This window comes from Botryllus schlosseri, chromosome 2 (assembly GCF_051294905.1).
Source record: "Botryllus schlosseri isolate E-star chromosome 2, Bs_hap1, whole genome shotgun sequence".
NCBI classification, from domain to species: Eukaryota; Metazoa; Chordata; class Ascidiacea; order Stolidobranchia; family Styelidae; genus Botryllus; species Botryllus schlosseri.
In genome coordinates this window covers 19,147,998-19,168,370 of record NC_137237.1, presented here as the reverse complement: position 1 = coordinate 19,168,370, position 20,373 = coordinate 19,147,998, and the positions used below count along the sequence as shown (strand labels likewise).

At 41.9% G+C, this 20,373-nt stretch overlaps 2 long non-coding RNA genes across 2 annotated transcripts in view; both read left to right on the top strand.

The window, feature by feature from the left end:
- Window positions 1-20,373, top strand: part of LOC145434014 (uncharacterized) — a 39,158-nt gene that overhangs the window by 12,921 nt on the left and 5,864 nt on the right. The window lies entirely within an intron of this gene.
- On the top strand, window positions 8,002-8,698 carry LOC145434011 (uncharacterized). Its single transcript, XR_013913252.1, has 2 exons — window positions 8,002-8,159; window positions 8,525-8,698. It is a non-coding gene; the product is annotated as an uncharacterized LOC145434011 (long non-coding RNA).

Here is a 20,373-nt window from a genome sequence, read left to right as displayed (position 1 = left end):
GCTACGCTGACATCATAATGAATTCAACTGTTGAAACCTTGTCGTGGAAATATAGCTCGAAGCTCGACCACTGATGACTCGTTCGCTGAGGGTTCAATTTGGAAATATTTATTGCAGCGCTGGAATTAGCTCACCAAATCCCTACACTCTATGCAGGTCAAAGTTTCGTAGAAATAACTTGCCGGACCATCATCCAAGAAAACTACGTAATATTATGTTTGGCAGATGCCAACCTATAGCAGGCTAATAGCTGCCGAAGGAAAGGTAAAACGACTGGGATGGCATGACCGGTCCAAAACCACAGTATTCGCGACGTAATAAGTATCCCATACAGCAACGATAAGATAGCGTAATCGTGGACCCGGCTTGTTTGTTTGTTTTGAGGTGTTTTGTGTCCATGGTGCTTGTCGACTACTATGGTCATTTACACCAGGCCGATATTCTTCATTTTTATTCCTCAACGGCCGACTTATAGCACCGCCCACTTCTTGGCTTTTTGTAAGACACCGCTTACGCGGATGAGGTGGTGATGGGGAGCCTAGATAAACCTCCAACACTTAGGTATACGAATTATGATGTCGCGCATGTAAAACAACGAACTTGTCGAGGCGACTGCGTTTTATAGCGGTTCTTTCGTTAGGGTTTGTTAAGTTAGAAATTGCGCCAGATAGACTACTCGCATGTAAAGGCCCACACGCGTGACAGAGAATGTTTGCAACGACAATCAAAGAAAGTAGGATTGGTAGAGCAATTTGTTGAAAAGGCTATTTGAACCAGCAATTCAGCATGTTTCATAGCTACAGTAATTTCTTGAAAATAAATACAAGGCCACTGACTCGAAATGCGAGAAAAGAGGACACATATGATCAGGGATGTGGAGTCGGTAAATTTTAGCACCGACTCCGACTCCGACTCCTGGGTCTTTAAACGTACCGACTCCGACTCCATCGTCTTTAAAAATACCGACTCCAACAGTATTACCAATTTACCTCGAATATAATATGCCAGAGTGATGGTTGAATGACTATCATATAACAATAATACATTCGGTTATAATTTTCATCTGAACAAGCTACACATACAATGTGATAAGACACAATGCAATGTAACGAACAGATAGGATGTCGAACGACACGGATCAGTAGCGATCCTGTACTCAAACACGGCCTAGAGTTCTTTTTCGATGTTGATCTTTTTGAAGCCGCGGGCGGCCCTTTCTACTAGTTCTTTCCATTCCTTGTGAGTGCTTGCTCTCTTTCTTCGGGTCTTTTTTTTCTGGGCCGTAAGAACGATAGCGAGGGAGAGGAGCCCAAATGAACCTCAGACGGGAATCGACCAGAACCGCCTGCTTGGTAGGCGCTTATCGTCACCACTACGCTATCTCCCCCCAATAAACATATGCAAGGATGCCACGCAAAATTGTTTCATTGTGGCACAGCTCGAATTATTCACTATGCATGAAAGATTGCCTTTCTACATTTAAAAAAAAAAAATCTTTATATTTTATCAGTTTTCATAACATGGACTCTTTATTAACCTAATATGTATGAATCATTCGACCACGACATACCCCATATACTGTATAATTAAAATGTAGATTAAACAATCGAAGTGTTGCTCTTGTGTATGAGTCAGCCAGAGATGTAACTTACTAATTTTCTCATTACACACTGTACTGATTACAAGCGCACACACTCTCACTACTAACAGACATCGGTCATAAACGAAATTTAGGAAGTAGCCAAATAGCATATGTCTAGTCTACGCAACGCACTTAGTCAAGTATTCAAGGACCAGGACTAGCAGTCTTTCTTAATCATTTGTTCGGCCCAAGCAGCTAAGCTAAACCACAAATATTTTTACTTTTGTCAAGTGGGAAGGAGCGTCTGTTGTATATTTACATCAATTTTACAACCAAACGATATATTTACTCTGTCACAATATCATGGTATAAATCCAAAAATTGCATCAATTTGTGACTGCATCGCGAAGATGCATATTGCTTCTTTCTTCCTCTATGCAACTGAATTGTATTTTGCAAATAATGTTCAATTCTATCTATGTCAGGGGTGGCCAACCTTTTCGGCTAAAGGGTCGCATGAGATTTACGAACCATTGCGCGGGCAACTTGAATGTTGATAACCTTTTTTTAGAGTCTCCCATTAGGAACGAACCGAATTCGGTAACATTGAAAACAAGACTTATATGACTACGTTTTAAAATTGATAACAACTATGTCATGAAAACTCAGTGTGCAACTGTACAGAGTGTGCACTGTGCAGTCAGGCCCTGGTCGCGCGAAGCACGAAATTTTTTCAAGGTGATGAATTAGTTCGATCAATAAATATATTACTGGACCATTAGGCCTACTGTATAGCAAGGGGATCATTTCGCTAGGACAAGATTATTTGGCGTTTTAGACATAGCAATATCGGCAGTTTCGGTGAACCCGCTCTTGATTCATCGCCGACGATCTCGCTTCGAGCGCACAAGCGAAGTCCCGTGTTGGACGACACTTTATCAGTTTATCTCCTAATTGCGAGTATAGTTGGACTCAATTCTTTAAATTACGCGTATTTATAATCTCTAGGAGGGTTTCCACTACTAAATGCAAGAAATGTGACAATAAATCATGCGAAGTGCTAAGAAAAATTTCAAGTCAAATAAATCTGCTACGGAATATTCTACTTTATGGTCATATACGAAGATCTGCGCTGAATGTGGCTGGCCCCTGGTTACGCCAATGCATCGAGACTGATGTTTCAGTCATCATCAAATTTCGATGTCAGGCTAATCAAATGTTGGTTGGCCTTGCAATTTTACCAGATGTTATATCTAATTTCGAGAATTACATCGCATGCCACACAAAACCTTCTCGCGGGCCACATTTGGCCTGCGGGGGGCACGGTCTGGCTTACCCTGATCTGTAGGCTATCGTTACTAGGGATGGTGTGAACTGTGAACGTGAGGTTCACGTTCGTGTTCTGTGTGTGAACCTCGGAAATTTAGAGGTTCGCGTTCACAACAGAACCTTGGTAGGTTCTGCACTGTGAACCTTTTTGGTAAATTGTAATTTGCACTTCGTTATAAGATCTCTTTGGTTCAAGTTTATTGCATTTCAACTGCGGGTCACTCTATGCATGGCGCTGGCAGCATAAAAAATCAACACTAAACGAGCATGCACCATGACAACCTTAAAGGTTTTACTTGCTTTTTTGTTACCAAAAATTTCTCGAAATATTCAGCGTTCCGTTTTGAATATTTAATGACTCTCCGCTGTGAGCTTGACCCGCAATCACACAACATCACGAGCGATATACGTAGTCAGCGAATGATGCTTATTCAACCAATCAATGACATCGATATCGTTTTCTGATGTAAAATATCGAGTGGGCGTACGGGGTCAATCTTGACTTCATATCTTTACTGTATCATTAAAACCAAATCCGTGCGATTAAGGTGCTGGCTACTGCTATATAACTTGTTGTTTATGGTATCGGTAGCGAGTATAGAAACCCGTTTTACACTCGGCTCAACATCAATGTAGCAATACTCAGACTCCGAACACATTGTCCGGTCTGGCTAAGACCATTGAGGCGTAAGCTTGGTAAGTCCTCGTCGAAATTGTTGGCAAAGCGACGGAATGTATTGATTTCATGAGATTATTATATCCTTTGATAACCGCGGTTGATACATTTAGCGACGTTTAAAACGCCAATATGTAGCCTACTACAGCAATGCGACATTATGTGGCCCGAGTCTTCGCTAGGTATCGTGTACGTTAATATAGGCCAGGGGTGGGCAACATCCGGCCCGGATCCGGCCCGCGAAGTGATTTTGTCCGGTCCGCGGACAGTTTTCCGTCTTATATTATAATGTGGCCCGCGGCTACAGTCTGCCGAGATACCCCGCTACTTGCTTACTTCCTCAAATTTTAGTGACTGTATGTTATTTGTATGCGCAGCGTGCGAGTGGAGCTTGCACGTAAGTTCGTCGAAGCGAGAAGACTTGCATTATCGGCACTTACGATGTACTCAACCCTAATATCGTTTGTGGAAATCATGGTGTTGGTAGACTACAATGGTCATTTACACCAGACCGATATTTATAAGTTTTGATTCCGTAACCGCCGACTTGTAGCACGGCACACTTGTAGGCTTTTGTAAGACACCGCTTATGCCAGGGACGCCAACTCAAAACGGGTCGCGGGCCACTTTTCAAATTTCGTAGATGCCGCGGTCCGCATGAATTTATTATCGAGATAAAATAGGCCACATGGATGAACAACTACGCTATCTCATCACCTACTCAGCCCTAATGAATTGATATGTTGGTAAATTTGGGGTACCGGGCTTATCGAACACCTTGAAATAATAATTACGGATTGAGCCGTGAGTTGATTGAGCACAGCGTATAGTGTCCTATAAGGTGTGTACAAAAGCAAATCTCACGGCTTAGTGAAATAGGTCTACGTCACACTTTCCCTTTGGTCAAAGGCAATGTGGCGGTAATTTTTGACCGGCTTGCCCAGCATGAAAATTGATAAAACGGGTATTAATCGAAAGCTACCGCGGTACTAATTGCGAAAATATAAATTCTATTCTGCTCGTGGTCCCGGAACCCCAAAATCAGCTTCGAATGTTGCATTGTAACGGAGGTTGGTATTGTGACGCAACCATGCCGTCTGGGAGCAGGTGAGGAGCAGAGTAAACCGCGTGCGTATTGGCCATTGCTGCGCAACCGATTGAGCAATTGAGCATTCATACTCTAACTCTCGTGCGCGCTTGCTCCTAAGCTGCTCAGACGGCATGGCTGCGTCACAATACGAAACTCCGTTACAATGCAACATTCAAGGCTGATTTTGGGGGTTCCATAACCTCGAGCAGAATAGAATTTATATTTTCGCAATCAGCACCGCGATAGCTTTCGATTGATACCCGTTTTATGAAATTTAATGCTCGGCAAGTCGGTCAAAAACTACCGTCAAATTGCCTTTGACCAAATGGAAAGTGTGACGTAGACCAATTTCACTGAGCCGTGAGATTTGCTTGTGTCCACACCATATAGTTGATCAGAGATGTATGATCAGAGAGAAGCAGACATGGCGGCGCCTGTATGACAATGCTGTTCTCAAATCCACATTATATCCTCGTCATTATCGGCGAGAAATGGCTTTGAAGTGACATTACTGTCGTTAAAATACATTCATTAAATACGATTTATTCCTTGTGTATTTGGATAAATGGGCGAATAATGTGTCGATTCAGCAATCCGGCCCTCCAAGTACTTAATTTTCCTATATCCGGGCCGCCGGCTGGAGAAGTTGCCCGCCCCTGAAGGCTATCACTTCATTGAAAGATAGGGTTGGAATTAGCAATATGACGTCACGAGGTTCACGTTCGTGTCCACACAGAACCTTTCAAAAAGGTTCGCGTTCACACGAACCCGAACCTTTCAGAGGTTCACACCATCCCTAATCGTTACTAATAACAGTGATTGATAGTACATAAAAATCCTATTATAGTTGATATTAGTAATATAAAAGATATCTTTGTAAAGAAATTGTTTACATGATAAAGAAGTTGGAGTCGGAGTCGGAGTCGAAGGCGGGGTCATTTTCACTAACTCCGACTCCGACTCCAGTCAGTACTTTTTCCACGACTCCGACCCCGACTCCGACTCCGACTCCACCGACTCCGACTCCGACTCCACAGCCCTGCATATGATACTGACGGTTTAAAAAACAAGATTGAAAAATAATTATTGAAAAAAATTAAAAAAGTGTTATAGAACTAATTATGCCATAATTGTGTAAATACTTTTAGAAAAACCTGTAGTATGAGCCCACGGACGATTTGCACCCAGTATAGCCAGCGTATGCGATATGGAATGGTTGGAACCCTCGGAATCGCCGACGTTTAACACAGGTGTATGGGCGGGCATAGTGTTTTTATTAACGATTTGCTGGATTATATTCAGTTGATCGTCGTTCGTTCAAACTTCAATGCAAGTATTGGACAGACACTCTGGGATACGTACAACAGTCAGTTAAAAAAACACAAGGGCTGACTGACATCGATATGGTATCATGATACTATATTGCAACACTGCAAGCATCCAATCAAGAGGTGCTCAGCAAGCAGCATGTTGACAAATTCATGCGGGAATCTAGCGCTACTTTCGAGACAGCAGAGCGCGCTTTCTACACTACAATAAACACCGCGTCTTCGTACCCACTCTCACCCGGTTCGAACCATCTTCTGTGTGTCGGAGGTTTACCTGAGCTTCTCATCGCTAACCTCACTGCAATAGCAGTGTCTCGAAAAGCCCAGTATGATGGTGACCGCGCCAGTAAGAAGTCGGCAGTATAGAACAAGTCAGGATGCATGAAAGAGAGAGAGAGAGAGAGAGAGACACTGAAGTTGGGAGCGCGCGAGTGTGGAAGTCGTCCGGAAAGAATACGGAAAAGCAAAGAACCTGAACATTACTGATATCATTGTCGTGGTGTACATGACCTTAATAGGCGATAAACACCACTGTTGTATGTGTTAAATAAACCGAACCAAACCCACTCATCATCAAATCCAAGGCTGCGCTAGACGATCTATGTATTCAACTCTACGATCCATGATTTGAACGAACTGATGCAAGACGGCCAAAGGTACGAACCCCATCCTAGTATCCGGGCGATAGGGGAACTGAGCTTAGCGATTGCACGCGGCCAACATCGAGTCAATAGAACGCTTACAAGTGATTCAGAGATGATATAGATTATTAGTAGGGATGATGTGAACGTGAGGTTCACGTTCGCGTTCTGTGTGTGAACCTCAGAAATTTAGAGGTTCACGTTCACACACGAACCTTGGTATGTTCTGCACTGTGAACCTTTTTCATATATCTCAATTTTCACGTCATTACAACATCCATCTTTGGTTGAAATTTATTGCATTTCAACTGCGGGCCACTCCATGCATGACGCTGGCAGCATACAAAAATCAATACTAAACGAGCATGCACCTTGACAATCTAAAATTTTTTATTTGCTTTGATGAAAAAGTTTGCTAGAAATATCCACCTTTCCGCTTGTGAATATGTAGTCACTCTCCGCTGTGAGCTTGACCCGCCTTCACACAACATCAAGATATAAATACCAGACATGGGGTGATTACTTCATGAATGTAATCGATTGCGATTACGATTACTTCTGAATCACGCGATTACGATTACGATTACGATTACAGCAAAATCCGCAAGTAGTCGATTACGATTACGATTACTTTGGAAAAGTAATCACGATTACTCACGATTACATTTATTTTGCTTCTGAGAAGCTATCATTGGAAGACAACAATGCGATGAAAAGGCCTCATGAGAGAAGGTCTTTCTTTTTAAATGAGACATCATGACGTCATTTCCTGTATATGACATAATATACAATTGCATGATTTACGCAGAAATAGGCATTTCGGTGCCGGCCAATACCGCGCCGCAACACACCGCCGGCTAATACCGCGCCGCAACACACCAAGACATGCTACATTGACCGAAACATTGTGTATTTGTCCATAGCCGCGCTGGATGGTTGCGAAGAATAGTCTTCTCAATCTCTGCCCCTCAATACAAATGCCACCGGGGGCACCCACTGAGGAAAATGATGAACCGCAAGTATAAATGACAATTTCTGGGTGCGTCTCACGAAAGTTTTTCGTTTAGTTTTCTTTTCGTCTGCTACGTTTGGGCGACTCCAATATCTTTTGACATATAGTAGACAGGAGGTCACGAATTAACAACATACAATACATTTATAGTTGAAAGTTACGTGCCTAAATATTCGCGCTTGGCGCGACTTGACAGTAAATACACAGCGAATCCATATCGCATCAAATCGTGTTTCCAGTTCTTGTGAAAAGCCCGGTCGTTAAAGGGGGTCTGAGGGACTTTGCCCGCCACAAGCTTTATTGATCGTCTTATGGGGGGGCAAGAAAACATTTGTGAGAATGGTGTGGCGAAATGCTGTTTCGGTACTGATTCTAGCTGCAATCCAAGCTAACATGGTGTGTAAGCGGATGGCTATAGTGGCAGATTCAAATGCTGAGTATAAGATTGCGATATAGCAGTTGTTGCCCGTTTCAAGTAGGGCCGTGTGTGAATATGATAAGGTAGGCTTACCATACGTCCTCTTTTAAGAGGATTTGTCCTCTTTTTTGACTTTTTTGAAAGTGTCCTCAGAGGACGCCCTTTTGTCCTCTTTTTTGAGATTTTGTCCTCTTTTTTGAAAATTTAGGTCAGATTTATAGCAAATTGCGAGTGATATGCCGCAAATTAGCACAGAAGTGAAGCTCCGACGGGTATTTCGGAGTGAAAAACGGTGACTTAGCTCAGAGCAGGATAGATGACTTTTTTTTTTTTTTTTTTAGTCAACCGATCACAAAGTGGGAGAAATTCACCGGTTTTTGAGAATTCTTCAATTTCTGGAAAAGTGTCCTCTTTTTAGATTTCCAAAATATGGTAAGCCTATGATAAGGTAAACATAAACTTCTGCCTACAATCCACTTATAAAGATATTCCGAGCTGCCGTTATACGAGTAACGGAAAATAGCCGCTCGGTTATGATTTTTTATCAGCAGTCGTTGGTTTTTAATGCTTCGATGTTGAAATTGTCATGTTTGATTTGACGAGTACAAAATTTCAAATCTTTGTCCGGTGTAGCCTATACACGTAAACATAAAACATCAAAACATCAGTACATAGTACATACGTTACTATTCCAAACTAGGCAGAGTGGTGATTATAATCCTGCTGCGAGGTAGTGGCGTCTGCAGTGTATTGATAACCTGACATAATGCATAGCGGGTGTTCTTACAATCACAGTACTACATGTACATCGAATATCTATCTATTACGTGCGGATAATTCGTTACGCAATCAAGAACCAAGCCAATACTTGTTACGCAATAATGAGCAGAGGCGTTTAAAAATAAGACATTTCTGCTATCTAAAACCTGTTTTAAATCACACTCTTCGTTGTTCAGGTTCACAAATGTTCAGTTTATGTCATGGGCATCGCACAAATGAAAAGTAATCGTTCTTTCACAAAGAAATCGATTAGATATGTGAAGTAGTCGATTACGATTACTTCGGATTTTTTTCAAGTGTAATCGATTGCGATTACGATTACTTGGAAATGCTGTAATCGTCGTAATCGATTACGATTACTAATCACGATTACCCCATGTCTGATAAATACACTATATATAGCCGGCGTACGGGGTCAATCTTGACTTCATATTTTTATTGTATCATAAAAACGAAATACGTGGGATTGGGGTGTTGGCTACTGCGGTATAGCTTGTTAATGGGGTAATATCGGTAGCAAGTATAGAAACCCGTTTTACGCTCTGCTCAATATCAACGTAGCTAATACATTGTCCAGTCTGGCCTAGACCGTTAAGGCGTATCCCTTGCAAGTCCTCGTCGAAATTGTTGGCAAAGCGACGGAAGATATTCATTTTATGGGATTATTATATCATTTGATTGCCCCGGTTGATACACTTGGCGACCTGAACCTCTGAAAGGTTCGGGTTCGTGTGAACGCGAACCTCGTGACGTCACGTGACGTCATATTGCTAATTCCAACCCTACATTTCAGTGAAGTGATAGCCTTGCAATACCTAGCGACGATTCGGGCCACATAATGCCACAATGCTGAAATACCTATTGATGTTTTAAACGTCTACAGATGTATCAACTGGGTTAATCAATTGATATAATCATCCCAGAAAATCAATATCTTGCGTCGCTTTGCCACAATTTCGACGAGAACTTGCAAGGAAATATAAGCTTACGCCTTCACGGTCAAGGTCAGATTGGAATATGTATTCGGCGTCCCGATTATTGCTAAGTTGATAGTGAGCAGAGTGTAAAACGGGTTTCCCTACTTGGTACCGATATTACCCCTTTAACAAGTTATACAGCAGTAGCCAACATCCCAATCCACGTAGTTGGTTTTTATGATACAATAAACATATGAAATCGAGATTGACCCCGTACGCCTGCTAGATTTTTTACATCAGACAACGATATTAATTTCATTAATTGGTTTGATAAGAGTCATTCGCTGACTACCTACATGTAGTGTTTCGCTCTTGATGCTGTGTGATTGCGGGTCACGCTCACAGCACAGATGAGTCATTAAATATTCGCAAACAGAAAGCTGGATTTTTCGAGCAAACAATTGTAACAAAGCAAGTAAAATGTTTGAGACTGTCGACGTGCATGCTCGTTTAGTGTTGATTTTCATGCTGCCAGTGCCATGCATATACCGGGCCCGCAGTTGAAATGCAATAAATTTCAACCAACGATGCTACAATGAAGTGAGAATTGTAATATATGAAAAAGGCTCACAGTGCACTCAGAACCTAACAAGGTTCGTTTGGTTAATTTATATCTGTGATTGGTGTCCGTTATGTAATGAGGAACTGCCATCAGTCTATTCACTTCTCATGATTAGCCTACGTCTCAAGGTGAAAAATAGTCAAGAAATTCGAATTTGGTATGATTGCTGTTGGCGCTCAATCATAATCCAGCATACTAATGCTGGGGTTGAATAGATTGGTAATACAGGCGTATCTTCTATGAAAAAAATGAAACAAAGAAACAAAATTAAAGTTTTCAGTTTTCAAAATGTCCATAATTTTTTCTAATCGTCCTGTGTCTCTGGGCAGGACATACGCTAATCATAGAAGTCTCCTACTGGTCACTACTCTAGCAAAAAATCGAAATCAGAATCATATCTGTTCTGGCTTCATACATATTTGTTATATTATAATTTCAATTGTCAATATCAAACGACTGTGACATCACAATTAATGATTCATGACGTCATGGCTTAAAAACAACAATGAAAAGCATGTTTTACACAAGGTTCATGTTATAAACACGTTTGTTTTAAATTCATTTTTGATTTAAATGCAATCCTACATACAAGTATATTTCTGTAAGAACGACCATGATCGCTTTATTATAGACTGCTTCGATGTGATTGTTCAACATTGGAGGCAACGAAGAGTCTAGCTAGTATATTCTTAAATTCCAGTTATAGACTTCTAGTCTAGTAGATAGGGTTGCATTTAAAACAAAAATCCTTTAAAACAAACATGTTTAATTATGACGTCACAGTGGATTGGCATTGACAATTGAAAATGTAAGGTAAATATGGCTCATTCGACGAAAAGGGATTCCGATCACTGTCATAAACAGATCAAACATATCTTAACCAGGACTACATCGCTATGCAGCGTTTTACGGTCGGCGGTCATTAGCATCAGAACACCCATTCCGTACCAATGATCTATATCTATGTGCAAAAACTGTTGAACCGACGACCACCACGAGGGTACTAGCCACCCCGCATCGTATACGTCGACTATTTTGAGTGCAAAACTTGCGTAGGCTCATACTACATGGTTTTTCGGAAGTATTTACACAATTATGGCATAATTAGACAACGTTAAAACAAAAATTCTAAAAGGCATTTGTTTATAACACTGTTTAAAACATATTTGCATAGTATATTGCCATGAACGGAGATTGCATAGTTATTGCGACATGAAATGAATGCTTTATTATAATCACATGCATGTCGTAACTGTTTGTTTTAAACAAAGTTTTTTAAAACACCGTTTGTTTTAAATGCAACCAAGTGTAGATCTATAGTATAGACTTCAATTCAACCACGCATTGCAATTATTACAATCAACACGCCACGTGCATTATCTCTTGAGTCGCAGGTAAGAAAGAGTTCATCAGTTGAATGAAGGGACGTTGAATAGGAAGGAACGGTGGAACCATGGCCTGTACAACGAAGACCAGCGCAACAGCACGAGGTACTGGCAAAACAGTCATCTCAGTAAAGTCCAGGAGAAGCGAGGCGATGCTCGACGCAGTTCGAAGTCTACGAGAAAAGGGGGAACTTTGCGACTTCGAGATTCGCGCAGGCTCTGAGGTTTTCCCCGCACATCGTTTCGTGCTGCAAATATCATCGGGGTATTTCAGGACAATGCTTCGCACCGATATGATCGAAGCTGCGCAGGGGTACGTGGAAATGAGAAACATCGACGAGAAAGCGGTGATGAGCTGTGTGCGGTTCCTGTACACTGGGGAGATTGAAGTGGAGCTTGATACCATCCATGATCTCCTTAACGCCTCTAATCTCATGCAGCTCGAGGAGGTCAAGTCCATATGTTTTGAGTATTGCATTGGTGAAATGACAGCGGACAATTGTCTGGATATTCTTGCACTGTCGAAACAGTTCATGTACGAAAGAGCTTCGAAAGAAGTGATAAAGTACATCTCGTCCAATATATCGATATTCGGCCTTACGAATGCGTTCACCAAAATGGACAAAGAAGATTTGGATTCGGTCATGTTGTGTAACACAGCGAATTCCAATTCAGCTACATTGTGGACAGCAGTCACCCGCTGGATAGACCATGATGGAGCACGATCCCGTTATACTTCGAGTTTATTGGCTCTAGTAAACGAGTCTGATCTTGGCTGCCTTTTCGATCAACTGATAACATGCAGTTACGTGCTCTCTAGTGACGAATGTACGCCTTTCTTAGCTCGATCGGTTACCCTTGCTGCGAGGGATTTGAAGTACCTGAAGTCTCGTTTAAACACGGCTAATTGTCTTCTAATCAAGGGCATCATTGACAGATATTGTGATGCTGATGATTTCGATATGGAAGGTTTCAATGCCGTTATATTTTCCTTCGTAGCAGCAAACATCGTAGACATATATGATTGCCCTTATTTTTTACACTGCGCCATGGATGACGTGCTGTGCCTATTGAAGTCCGAACAAGTGAGCCGTCTACCACCGGAGACTCGTTGGACAATCATCGTGAGATGGTCCAGCGATCAAATAAGACCCATCGATGGTTTCTCGACGTTGTTCAAAGAGGTTGAATTGTCGAAACTTCCAATAAGCTACATTCAACGCGAAGTGTTGCCGAATCGCGACGTACAGTTGTCCAATGCGTGCAAGGATATAATAATAGAAGCGATGTGCATCCGTGCGAAGAGAAACGAAAGTAAAGGGGGCAGGACCTTTCCCCGTAATGCTGCGTTCACACGTCAAAAAAAGTAGGCCACCTTCAGGATAGTCGATACGCGTATGCGCAGCACTCGTTGTACGGTACATGGCCTTTCACGTGTCCTTCAAATAAACCTTTTTGTCAAGTCTTCCATGTTTGATTTTCGTTGCTGGGTTCTACTGCGACTATATATATACTGGTAATATAAGATCTGTCGGCACATTCTGCAGCGTTGTCAAGGACCTTTTTATGGCACGCAACGCCAAGCCGACGTTTTGACAATGCAGATGTAGGACAGGTAGAAACAATAGGCCTATAGCGGAGTCGGACAACTTCTCCGGTCGGCGGGCATGAGAGATTAGAAAATGAAGTAGGCTACTTCGGGGCCGGGTTACAAAATCTATAGATTAATCGCGTATTTATTCACATCGTATTCAATGTAAACTTCAAAGTTGAAGCATAGAGACCAAAACAGTATTTAGTGAATATATTAACCGAATGTACTTCAATGTCGTAGATTTTGCACTGTCGGGGAACCTTTCATTTGACATTTTAAAGCAGGGCTGGCCAACCTTTGCAGCCAAAGGGCCACATTCGACTGACGAACTATTGCGCCGTCCACTAGCCGCGCGAAGCGCGAATTTTTTTCAAGTTTCATAGGTCAATAATATTGTCACTTGACTATATTGCGGGCCTGTTGTCTATCGCTGGGCTCAGTTTGCGAGGACTGAGCTATTCGGCGCATGAACATATCGATATCGAAAGCTGCGACCAACATGCGTCAATCATTTCGTGCCTAGGTTTCATGGTCGACGGCCTCACTGGGAGCGCAAACGCAATATCGCATATGTTGAACGACGCTTTGTCTCGTAATCGAGAATATAGTTAGACTCAATCTGATACATTAGGTATTCTTCCATTTTCACAAAAGGGCAACAATATTAAAAACAAGAAATCAAGTGACAACATGTTGCACCAAGCTTGTAGAAAATTTTTACATTTTATGAATCTATCGCAAATTATTCTGCTTTATTGTAGTGTACGAAGATATACCAATATGTGAATGGCTGATGGATCTGTCAATGCGTCGGAACTGATATTTTAGTCATCACATCTCAAGTGTCGCGGCCAGACTAATCAAATTTCTGGTTCGCTTGCAAGTTCACAATCTGTGCAATCCATTTTTGATGATATTAGAAATTTCGGAAATTATCTCGCGGGCCACTCAAAACCTTCTCGCGGGCCACATGTGGCCCGCGGGCAACGGGTTGGCCGGCCCTGTAAAGTATGCAGCCTACTCTATAGGCCTACACTACAGTTATAGACGGCCCATTGTGAATCATAAAAATTCAACAGTGTTATGCTCAACGTACCGCAAAATCCCAACTGAGCAACACTATATGCGTGGGAATTGCAAAATTGTGATGTCGACAGTAGACCTAGGGATGGTGTGAACCTCTAAAAGGTTCAGGTTCGTGTGAACGTGAACCTTTTTGAAAGGTTCTGTGTGAACGCGAACGTGAACCTCATGACGTCACGTGACGTCATATTGCTAATTCCAACCCTCTCTTTCAATGAAGTGATAGCCTATATTAATGTACAGTTGTACAGGATACCTAGCGATGACTCGGGTCACATAATGCTACAATGCTGATGCGTTTTAAACGTCGCTAAATGTATCAACTGGGGCAATCAATTGATATAATACTCCCATAAAATCAATATCTTCCGTCGCTTTGCCAACAATTTCGACAAGGACTTATCAGGGAATATACACTTACCCCTTAACGGTCTAGGCCAGACCGGACAATGTATTCGGCGTCTGGGTATTGCTATTACATTGATATTGAGCAGAGTGTATAATGGGTTTCTATACTTGCTACCAATATCACCCCATTAAGAAGTTACACTGCAGTAGTCAACCCCTCAATCGCACGGATTTGGTTTTAATGATGTAGTAAAGATATTGAGTCATGATTGACCCCGTATGCCTTCTCGAATTTTTACATCAGAAAACGATATCAATCTTATTGATTGGTTGAATAAGCATCATTCGCTGACTACGTATTTCGCTCGTGATGTTTTGTGATTGCGGGTCAAGCTCACAGCAGAGAGTCACTAAATATTCACAAACGGAAAGCTGGATATTTCGAGCAAACTCTTGTATCAAAGCAAGTAAAACTTTTGAGATTGTCAAGGTGCATGCTCGTTTAGTGTTGATTTTTAATGCTGCCAGCGCCATGCATAGAGTGGCCCGCAGTTGAAATGCAATAAAATTGAACCAAAGGTGTTATAATGTTATAATTGTAATATATGAGAAAGGTTCACAGTGCAGAACCTACCAAGGTTCTGTTGTGAACGCGAACCTCTAAATTTCCGAGGTTCACACACAGAACGCGAACGTGAACCTCAAGTTCACACCATCCCTAGTAGACACCATTGTCAGAATGAAGCAACACGATGTGTCACCAGCAGCACTTCAGTGTTGTCACTTGTCAGCCAACAACTGCTATGAACGTTCTTTCTCCGTTCTTGGCAAGCTGCTTAGTAAGGACAGACACTTTCTACCCTAGAATGTAGGAAAGTATATTTCGTTGTACTACTGCAGATTTTAATTATTTCTACCATACTATACGTGATGTAACTACTGGAAATCTTCATAAGGCCAGATTTCGTTAAAATCAAGATTTTTCATGAAACATTTGTCAGTTTATGAGGCAAAAAAGTTTTTTTTTCTGGTCGAACTGCTTCGTAAGGACAGACAGTTCGAACCAGAAATGAAGATAGTAGTACAATTCTAACATTATTAAGGAAAACACCTAATTTGCATACATTTGTGAATTTGAAAATTTTTCGCGAACAGCGCGATCTTAGCGAATTTCATAACCTATTCAAAACATGACCACTCGCGCCATGACCACCAAAACATGACCACCTATAGCAGGGGTTCTCAACCTGGGGGGCGCGCCCCCCTTGGGGGGCGCGGGAGGCTCTCAGGGGGGGGGCGCGAGAAATAGACGAAGTCAGTATAGGGGGGGCGCGAGAAATTGACAAAGTCAGTATAAATTGTCCGTGTCTGAACATGTGTTTCACATCCATTATGAGAAGACGATTAATGAAGATGAAATTTATTCCATATTCAAGAAAGCTTGCAAAATACAAACTCTAGCAACAGCGCTCAACTGAGTATAGTCTGATTTCAACTTCATTTGAGCAAATTTTTGAAATTCTTTGGAGATATAGAGAGCAGTTCCCACGTGTAAGTCATTCATTGCTTCATAGCTTTGACAGTAGCGCTGGGCAGCTCTTGTTAGTAGCTTGCGAACTGCACTACCTAAGATAGACTTAGATGCAACATAGGTTGCCCGGTTTCGCCCTCAATTAGGCTATAAATCAACACAATTAATTCATTTCGAAAACTGATCAAATTTAGCCTGGCAGGACAGAACGACGCCTTGCTCTCTGTACTCACTACCAGCATCAGGATTAGTCTCAGGGTGACCTACCTTGAAATTAATTAATGGATATCTTGTTCAATGTTTTTTTGTTATTTTCAAACAAGTTTGAAGAAAGTTGTCAGCAATGTGAAAGACTCAACAACTGGAATGCAGATTTGAAATTGGCGTAAGATATACCTTATGTATACTATTAGATAAGGGGTGGGCAGCCTGCAGCCGCAGAAGGGAATTTGAGCGGCCGTCGACGCCCAATTCAATTAGTATGTGTTTGCGGCCGTAGACATGCAAATTGCAATTACGAATTCACTGCCGCATTTTCGAGAGATTGTAATTAATCTTGAAATTTTCTTCGCCCTCCGCGCAATTCAACAAGACTTCATTTTTCGATTTTAATGCAGTAGCGCCCTTCTTAATCTGAGCAGATAGGGAATTGGCAAGAAATAGCAATTCGTTCGCGGCCCTGAAAAATTTTCGCGCTCCGCGCGACAATATGCACCTCCCGGTAACTATTCATAACATTGCCACTCGCGATTTCGGTGCGTACAATAGGCCATTGTGAAAAGTAGAATAGTCCGGAGTTCACCGGGAATGCATATGGACAGTTTAACGTAGGAATTTTCCGTCCAGATCGTTCATTGCGGCTATGCCCTGGAATGCGGCCAATCGAAATGCGGTCATGATTATCAAAAACGTTGCCCACCTCAGTATTAGATGATGTGCTCTTTTTGACATGACGATAAATACAAGGGGGGTCAGGGGGCGCGAGTTTTTTGACCATCTCCAAGGGGGGCATGTGTCAAAAAAGGTTGAGAACCACTGACCTATAGTAAGCCGATTTGAATGAAAAATCAGTCCGGAGCTCACCGAAAATGGACATTTTAACATGGGTATTTGGCGTACAGTTAGTTCATTACGACTATGCCCTGGAATGCGGCCGTAGGCTACGTAAGTAATCGAAACGCGGCCGTGAATAGCAAAAAGGTTGGCCACCACTGCCCTAACCCTATGGTTACCCCACTGTCTTGTCCTCTCAAAGACTTGGTTAGGCTGCCAGCTGCCACGAGAATATAATTCTTCTGGGCGTAATGAAAATTTACCTACAAATTGCTGCAATATTGATAAATTTATTACAAAATTAAAAAATTGGTCAAGAGCCATATCTTATCCAAAAGAGCCATATATGGCCCGCGAGCCATAGGTTCCCGATCACTGTCCTACAGGATCACTATACCGAGTTCGAAAAATTTTGCTGAGAAAGCGCTCATCCAGTGTGATGGAAGTATGTTTAGGGCGACTGTGCGATCTCAATCTCCGCACCTGAAACACGTACGCAATCCACATTTTAAATTAACTGATATGATAGGGTTACCATACGTCCTCTTTTAAGAGGGTTTGTCCTCCTTTTTTACTTTTTTGAAAGTGTCCTCGGAGGACGCCCTTTTGTTCTCTTTTTTGAGATTTTGTCCTCTTTTTTGAGAGTTTTGGTCATATTTATAGCAATATTCGACTGAGGTGCCGTAAATTAGCACCGATGTGACGCTCCGGCGGGTATTTCGGGAGCGGAGCGGAAAGTCAACCTTTTTTCTTTAGTCAACCACCTGACAATGTGAAGGAAAAAACTGTATTTTGGGCGCTGTGCGAAAAGTTGACCTTTTTTCCTCACAGTGGGAAAAATTTACCATTTTTTGAGAATTCTCCTCCGGTTTTGCAAGTCTGAAAATTCTGAAAAAGTGTCCTCTTTTCAGATTTCCAAAATATGGTAACCCTATGACATGACCTATGAGGTGATGACCTTTTTTGAGTAAACAGAACAAGATTTCCAGCAACTATAATTGCATCGATCGAAACAATTTCAAAATTTGGGCGGCATTTTCAAAGAAAGCCATGGGCGGCAGCCGATGCTGCTACGCCTCTGGTTAGTGGTTAGCAGCAGAGCTGGTGGAGGGGAATGACTTCGAAAATACAAGGAGCGTAATTGCACAGGTACATCGTTAAGTCATGTTCATGTCACACCGATAAGATCATTTATCAGTCTAATGCAGGTGCGCACTGCACCACTGACCTATATAAACACCGCACATCCGGTGGTTTCCAACCTTTTATGGTCGCGACTTCATTTCCAATTTGAAAATGTTCTGTGGCTCAGCTTAAAATTTGATGAGTTGATTACTAATTAAAGGTCGGCATATTTGCCCAGACTTACTCACGGCCTATTTTGGAAGCTGATTACGTTCAACATCTTCGCGAACCACAGAATAGAGGCAAACTACCCCGGGTTTAGAACCACTATCTTTGAATAAAGCATCCAAACGGCCTACACCGACTCCGTGAAACTACCGTTATCTTGTAATTGCGATTACAATTAGACAAGAAATGAATGTCATTTCTATTTATTTTTGATAGCAGTTTTTGCGAGGGTGGTAGTCCCCATATTAAAACCTATATGTGTGATACTAAATCATCGAGCAGCGCGAAAAAAATTCCTGTAGCATAGATCTGCCCCCCAAAATATTATTTATACTGATTTACGAAAAAATCATGAGCTTATTACTTCAAGCCTTCAAAATTCCGAACTTTTAAACATATTTTAGAAATTCCTCCCAGACGCAGTTTCAACAGTGAAATCTCGGACATGTCCGGGAAATTCCAGACGTATGGCAACCCGAAGCTATGCACGTCGAGATTTCTGTGAAATAGAGAAACCGCAGCATCGCTCCAAATCGCAATGATATAGGTATGGCCTAAAATACCAAATTATCTTTAATGTGGTGTATCATTTCATGGCATTATTCTTTGCGTATGGCCGAATAAGGTAGGTATTTGAACTTCCCAAACTTTCTCTATACTGGTACAACGTCATAATCAGTGAAAATAGAATAGGCCTACTCCAGGGGCCGGCAACCTTTCGTATGCAGCGTACCAATATATCAAAAATTGTAAAATATTACCAACTGGCGTGCCAACCATATTTAGTTTTGGTATTTAGCGTTTAAAGCGAGGAATCACACCAACTACCCATCTGCAGCCGGCAAAGGCGTCGGTTACGTCAGTGATTCTTACAGTATTGGTCGCAAAGAGTATAAATTTTCGTCGCTGCCGCACTAGACCTGCCACCTAATATAGGCCAAAAAATATGCGCATCACGTAGGCCTATATTTAGTCAGGTAATAATCGATCTCCTGTGGTTGCCTTGATCGTTACCAAGTCTACTGTGTTCGGTACCATATAGCCAATAAGTTGCAGGCCCATCAAAGATGTTATGATGAGATGGTCTGATGATAAAAATGTGACAACCCCTGTATCATGCGAGTCGGTTTGATATCATAACAAGTTGGTGTGGCATTAGATTTGTCTACAAAGCTCCAAAAATCGCAGTATAGCGGTGAAGGTTATTGTCGTAGCTTCAGACCAAACTAAAACAATATATCCTTTCATGAGACGAACACAATTCCAAATTCGCGTTTCGACACTGGACTCATTATTTTCCTGTATGGGTCTCTTTTGAGACGTCCGGCTCAAGCAGCGGGAGCTGGACTATTCGTGCCGGTCATTTCAGCACTTAGACGTTTTGGCCAACAAGCGGTGGTTATTAAATGCTTTATCGCCCCAAATCATTTTGACCACGCACACAGCCTACGGATTCGCATGGTGCCGAAAAGTGTGTCTCTTAGGGTGAAAATGCCCAGCGCCAAAATGCTGGTTCATATAAAATATTCACGGTCCCACAGGCTGCACATCCAAACGGCTTCATACGATATTAGGTTGCCGTATTTTATATATATCTTGTGGATTTTCAAAAATCAAGAAATTAGGTCATG